Source organism: Gossypium arboreum, chromosome 4 (assembly GCF_025698485.1).
Source record: "Gossypium arboreum isolate Shixiya-1 chromosome 4, ASM2569848v2, whole genome shotgun sequence".
Lineage (NCBI taxonomy): Eukaryota > Viridiplantae > Streptophyta > Magnoliopsida > Malvales > Malvaceae > Gossypium > Gossypium arboreum.
Window position 1 is genome coordinate 119264086 of NC_069073.1, and position 6212 is coordinate 119270297.

Below are 6212 nucleotides of genomic sequence, written 5' to 3' on the forward strand. Positions count from 1 at the left end.
GTTACCGAATATTGACTGTTACTGAATAAATAATTGTTCTGATTGTTAATGAACATTACTGATTGATTAATTGCTATTGAAATTAATAAATGATTTAAAATTTAAAGTAGACCAAAACATTGGTTGGAAAGTGAATGTTTGAATACTCGTTGAGTTTGAATAGTTCGATATATATAAATTAATAAGTTTTATAATTGCTTAAGTGTTCAGATTATAGAAATACCACTGAGTGTATACTCACATGCGGTTTGTTTCATGCGAGTTAAGTTAAGGCTAGACTGTTGAATCAGCATCCCAGGCCGATCCTGAATTCAATGAGGTAAAGTATGTTGAGTATTGATAATGGCATGTACCTAGGATGTTTAATGAGAGTCATTTAGGCTGTAAAAGTATTGATGAAATAAGTAAATTATGGTTGGCAATGGTATATAGTATGAATTTTGAAATTTATTAAAAATTCGTAGTGATTCTAAATTAGTTCTGAATTGAATTTACTGTTCATATCGGACCGCGAGGGCCCATTAAAGGGACGGCATCTTAAAACTAGGATGAGTGTGAGTATTTATTTTAATTAATGACCGGAATTGGACTGTACTGACTGGTAATGTCTCGTAACCCTATTTCGGCGACGGTATAGGGTTAGGGGACGTTACACAACAACTTCTACATTAGGGCTTGTACATTTTTTTTTGTCCAAGTTAATCATTTAACTTGATAATTGTTCTCAAATTAAGGCTTGAAGTTTTTTTTTTGTCCAAGTTAGTCCCTGAACTTGGTAATTGTTTCCACATAGGGGCTTAAACTTTAGGGTTTTCAAGTAAATATCAGGGACTAACTTGGTCAAAAAAGTACTCTAAGCTCCAATGTGGGAACAACTTTCAAATTCAGAGTCTAATTTAGACAAAAAAAATTAGACCCTAATATTGAAACAATTGTCAAATTTAGGGCTTAACTTGAAAAAAAATATAGCCCAAAAAAGTGATTTTAACCCCCCAAAGACAAAATGTGCATTAATAAATATAGTTTATAGATATCCAGTTTTATTAAGGATTCGGAAAGGCATATGCTAAAAATATGTATCTAACACGAATATTAGCCGAATATAAAGCCTATGGCAGAACGGACATGGAGATTAACACCACCTATATGAAAAAACCAACATGGCAATGGATCTCCATTAACGAAGCCATCGATTTTGGTTTCATATTGATCGACAGTATCCATATCATAGTAATTTACACAGTTGTAGGCCAATTTTGACCTCATACATAAAACCCACACCCAAAACCCAACTAACCCAAACAAATCAAACCCAAACTAAACTAAAACAGTCCACCTAATCACTAAACCAAATAGCCCAAAATTAAAAAACCCTAGCCTAAACCTAAAAGCCCAAAACTTTAAATATTTTTCAGAAAAAAACCTAGCCTCCCTAAACCTAGTGCCACCCCTAGCCACTGCCTCTGCCATGCTGCCGACGTCAGCACCTCTGCCACCACCTGTAAGATTTAATGAAGAAGAGACAGAAAATAATAAAAAAAGCATGTAAAATGGCTTTAAAAAGGCAAGCCAAAATCATTTTGTAGATTCTGCAATATTGATATACAAAAAAGCACTAGATTTTAAAGCAAATATCATCTAAATACGAAAGACAAATAGCAAGCAAGCAGATCAAGAACAGATTCATTGAGCAAAGGTTTTTTAGTTTACTTTTCTCTTCATTTTTTTCATTTGAATACATATATATATATATGTATATTACTTTTCTTTTTAAAAAATAGCATATATATAGACATATATAAAATATAAGAAAAAATAAAAAAATACATTTTTTTACTTTCGGCTACCGTGCGTGGTGGCCAGCGACGGCGGCGGGACACGGCGATGATCGGTCAAATTTCTTGCCGAACTTTCAGCCCCTTCAGAGAAAAACAAAAGGGGGAGAAGTTTTTTTTTTTGAAAAAGTGTAAAAAGTGATTTTTTTTTTAAAAAATTAGCCTTAAATAGACCTTCAAAACGACGTTGTTTTGGGTAGGCCTTTTAAGCACCAAAACGACGTTGTTTTGAGCCTTAACCCATGGCCGACCCGCAACCCGACCCGTCAGCCTCAGGATTCGCGTGTTTTGTTTGGAAGGGCTAATTGCGCTTTTAGCCCTTCTGCTTTTCTGCTAATTAACAATTAAGTTTTTAGGGATTTTTAATTTTGCCCTGAATTTATGCTTGGATTTCAATCAGGTCCCTTGCGGTGCTGCACGTTTTGGAGGGACGGTTTATTGCCCGATTTAGTCCCTCTTCTTTGTTTGCGCGCTTGATTTAGTCCTTTTCCCTTTATTTCTTTTTAAATTTGCCCCAAAACTCTGTTTTTAGTTCAATTTTAGTCCTTTTTCGTTTATTTTCGTTTCTTTATTAAATATTCTTATTATTTTTTCTAAAATTATTAATATTATTAATATTATTTTTATTTCTATTATTATTATTACTAATATCACTCATCATCATCATCATCATCATCATCATCATCATCATCATCATCATCATCATCATCATCATCATCATCATCATCATCATCATCATCATCATCATCATCATCATCATCATCATCATCATCATCATCATCATCATCATCATCATCATCATCATCATTATTATTATTATTATTATTATTATTATTACTATCTAATGTATTATTATACCTTATTATTATTATTATTATTATTATTATTATTATTATTATTGTATTATTGCTATTATTATTAAATTTTCCTTTTATTTGTATTTACTCATATGTTATTTTTTTACGTTAACTAATTTAATATGTATATATTTTAGCACACTTATTTTATATATCATTACTCTTATTATTAATATCTCATCATTTATTTTTATCTTTTTAAATAATTTCAAACCTTAAATTATTTATTATTTGTCTTATTGTTATTACTATTTGTATTTACTGTTATTACTACTATTATTTTTACTTTTATTACTATTACTATTTATTATTATTACTATTATTATCACTATTATTTTTATTTTTATTACTATTATCATTTTAAAACATTGTTACTATTATTCTTTTACCATTTAATACATATTATTATTATTATTATTATTATTAATATTAGTGTATGTTTCTATTATATATATATATATATATTTATATATATAGTATTATTTTAATTACTTTATTTTAATATTATTATTATATTATATGTCTTCCTTTTGTGTTTATTTATTTATTTATTATTAATTAATTTAGCATTATTAATTATTATTTATTATTGTCCTTGTTAACATGTCATCATTTTATTAATTTATGATTGTTACTATTGATAATATTTTATTATTTTCTACTTTGATTTGTCGTGTCATTATTATTATTATTTCATTATTATTTGTGTATATATTAATATTATTGTTATTTTTATTCTAATATTGTATTTTAATATTTTTCATTAATTGTATAATTGTTTGCATTATTTACAAATTCTTGTTGCGAATAATATTATTTTTTATGTTTTTAATTAACTTTAATAAATAAGGCAATGTACCGATTTCAACACTAAGTCACTGATTTCATCGCTATGTTGGGTGAATATCATTGGCTCGTGTTAAAAACGAGATGTCTTTCTAAAAAACCAAAATTTCAAATTCTCATAGTTCAATCAGATCGCGATTAAATATTAAATTAAACTTGTATTTTTGAGAATTAAGACAACGCGTGTTAACAAGATACCAATTTTGGGCGTCGCGAGGGTGCTAATACCTTCCTCATGCGTAACCGACTCTCGAACCCTATTTTCCTCTGGATCTTCGCGTAGACCCAAATTCGGCCTTCATTTTTGTTCAAAAATAAATTTTCTTTTAAAAAAAGAGGATTTATTAGGTGTCCGATCACACCTAGAAAAAAGATCGGTGGCGACTCCTTTTCTTTTTAAAACTGAAATTCCATTTTCAAATTTTCAAATAATCGCCTCAACTAGCGACCAAAGCGAAATTTTTACGTTGCTACATACACTTGGTTTGTGAGGATCATTCCATTAGCAAGAACCAGCTGATCATGGCGGTCGGCCGATCCCAAGCTTAGAAACGAGTAATTAGAGTAATATTTGTTGGATTAGAGCTGTCCAATGGGTTGGTAGCCCTCTTGATTCGGTCAAATCAATTGGACGAGTATTAAGCAAAAAGTTTTTGTTAATAGATGAATTCGAATGTAAATAAAATGTTTTTTTTTCTTTTTTTTCTTTTTAAATAATAATATGGACTTTTGAGTGAGCTCGAGTCCAATTTTAAAAATTTTTAAAATCGAGGTCTCGATCTAATTTGGCTCATAGACACTTACAAATAGCCAATTTTGACCCATATCACCCAAACAAAATAAAACTCAAATAAATAATAAAGAGCCTGTAACGCCCCAATTTTCGGGAATTCTGTGAATGTTGGCATAGGTTTAATTATGTTAGTGGGCCTCTAGAAGGCCCAAGCTTAAGATAGAACCTGGAAATTTTAGTTAATTTTTGTTCCATAAGAAAAAGGGGGTGAAATTATGAAATAGGACCTATGTGAAAATGTTTGAAAATGCTATAGGCTAAATTGAAGTGGCCAAATAAATAGGAGTGCAAAATAGGAGGATTTGCATGACAAACCTCCCATTTTACATGAAGTGGCCAGCCATCGTGTTGTTGTAGACAATATAAGCACTTGATATCCATAATTTATGGTACAAATTGGTACAAATTGATAATGGGTTAGGTAAATGTTCCATGATAATGGATTAGGTAAATGTTCCATGATAATGGTTTAGGTAAATGTTCTATGATAATGGTTTAGGTAAATGTTCCATGATGGGAATTTCATGTCTTTTGTATTAAAGAATTAAATGGATGAAATATGAAATTTTATTAAAAGAAAAAGGGGTGAAAAGAACAAAGTTTTGTCCATCTTTGTTCATCATAGCCTAAAGTTAGAGAAGAGAAAGGAGAGGAGAAAGCTCTTGAATGTTCGGTCACTTGGGGAAGAAAATTGAAGGTAAGTTCATGGTAGTTTGCTTCTATCTTGATGTTCATGAGTTCTTCTTGGTTCTACCTTAACTCTTGAAGCATATTTTGGTTTTTGGTTGTGTTGTGAGCATTTGGTCATGAATTAAAATGAAGGAAATGGTTGTTGTTTCATGTTCTTTTGATGAAAAATGGAAGATATGTGAAGTTGAGCTAAACAAATGAGCATGCATGTGCTTAGATGCTAAGGGGAAAAATCGGCTAATATGTTATGCTTTAAAATGATGAAATGGAGATTATACTTAAGTAAAATCATAGATATGTAATGATTGATTGGTGACATACATGTTTAAAAAAAAACATGCATGCAAGTTATGTGTGAAAGAGTGATTTGGTAATAAATCTACTTGGGACAGCAGCAGTAACGTGACTTTGAAAATCACCATAAATTGTGGGAGATGAGTTAGAAGCTGCATAAATTATGTAATTAAAGCTTAATAAGTCTAGTTTCAAATGGAATAAACGAAAACATATTTTGAATTCTGTACAATGAGAAATTTGATTTGTAATGAAGAGTGGTCAGATTAATCAAACAGTGAAACATGCGAAACTTTAAGAAAAATCTGGTATTGATTGGCCAAACCAAAAATTCTGAAAATTTTATGGATAGAAGATATATGAGTCTATTTTCAGGGAAAATTAACGGTACTTGATTTGGAGTTTCGTAGCTCCAGTTATAAATGATTTAGTGACTGTTGTTCAGGAAGACAGCTTGCAGTGAGATTATGATTATGTGGTAAACATTGACAAAAATTTGTTAATGAGTTGCTTATTGATTTCTTATAAGCTTACTATGATCTGTAGGTGTGGTTGGCCGAATATTGTAAGGGGTTAATACGTAGTTTGTATTTGAATAGTTAGATTAACGTGTTAGTAATCCAATTGTAGGCGGTTCGTGTGTGGATCTCGTCAGCATATCGTCGCAAACAGGTGTGTAACTAACACCCTCTTTCTTAGTCTGGATCGGCAAAAGTCGAAAAGCGAAATGCCGAAAATCGATATTTTGTAGATTTGCGAGAAAAGCGAATGCTCGTGAGGTAAATCGATTAATGTTTTTGGTAAGCTGCAAAATTTGGACTGTAAAGTGCATGATTTCTGTGCCCTCGATATTTTTGGGCTTAATGGGCCAAAATTGGAATGATGGGCCAACGGCCC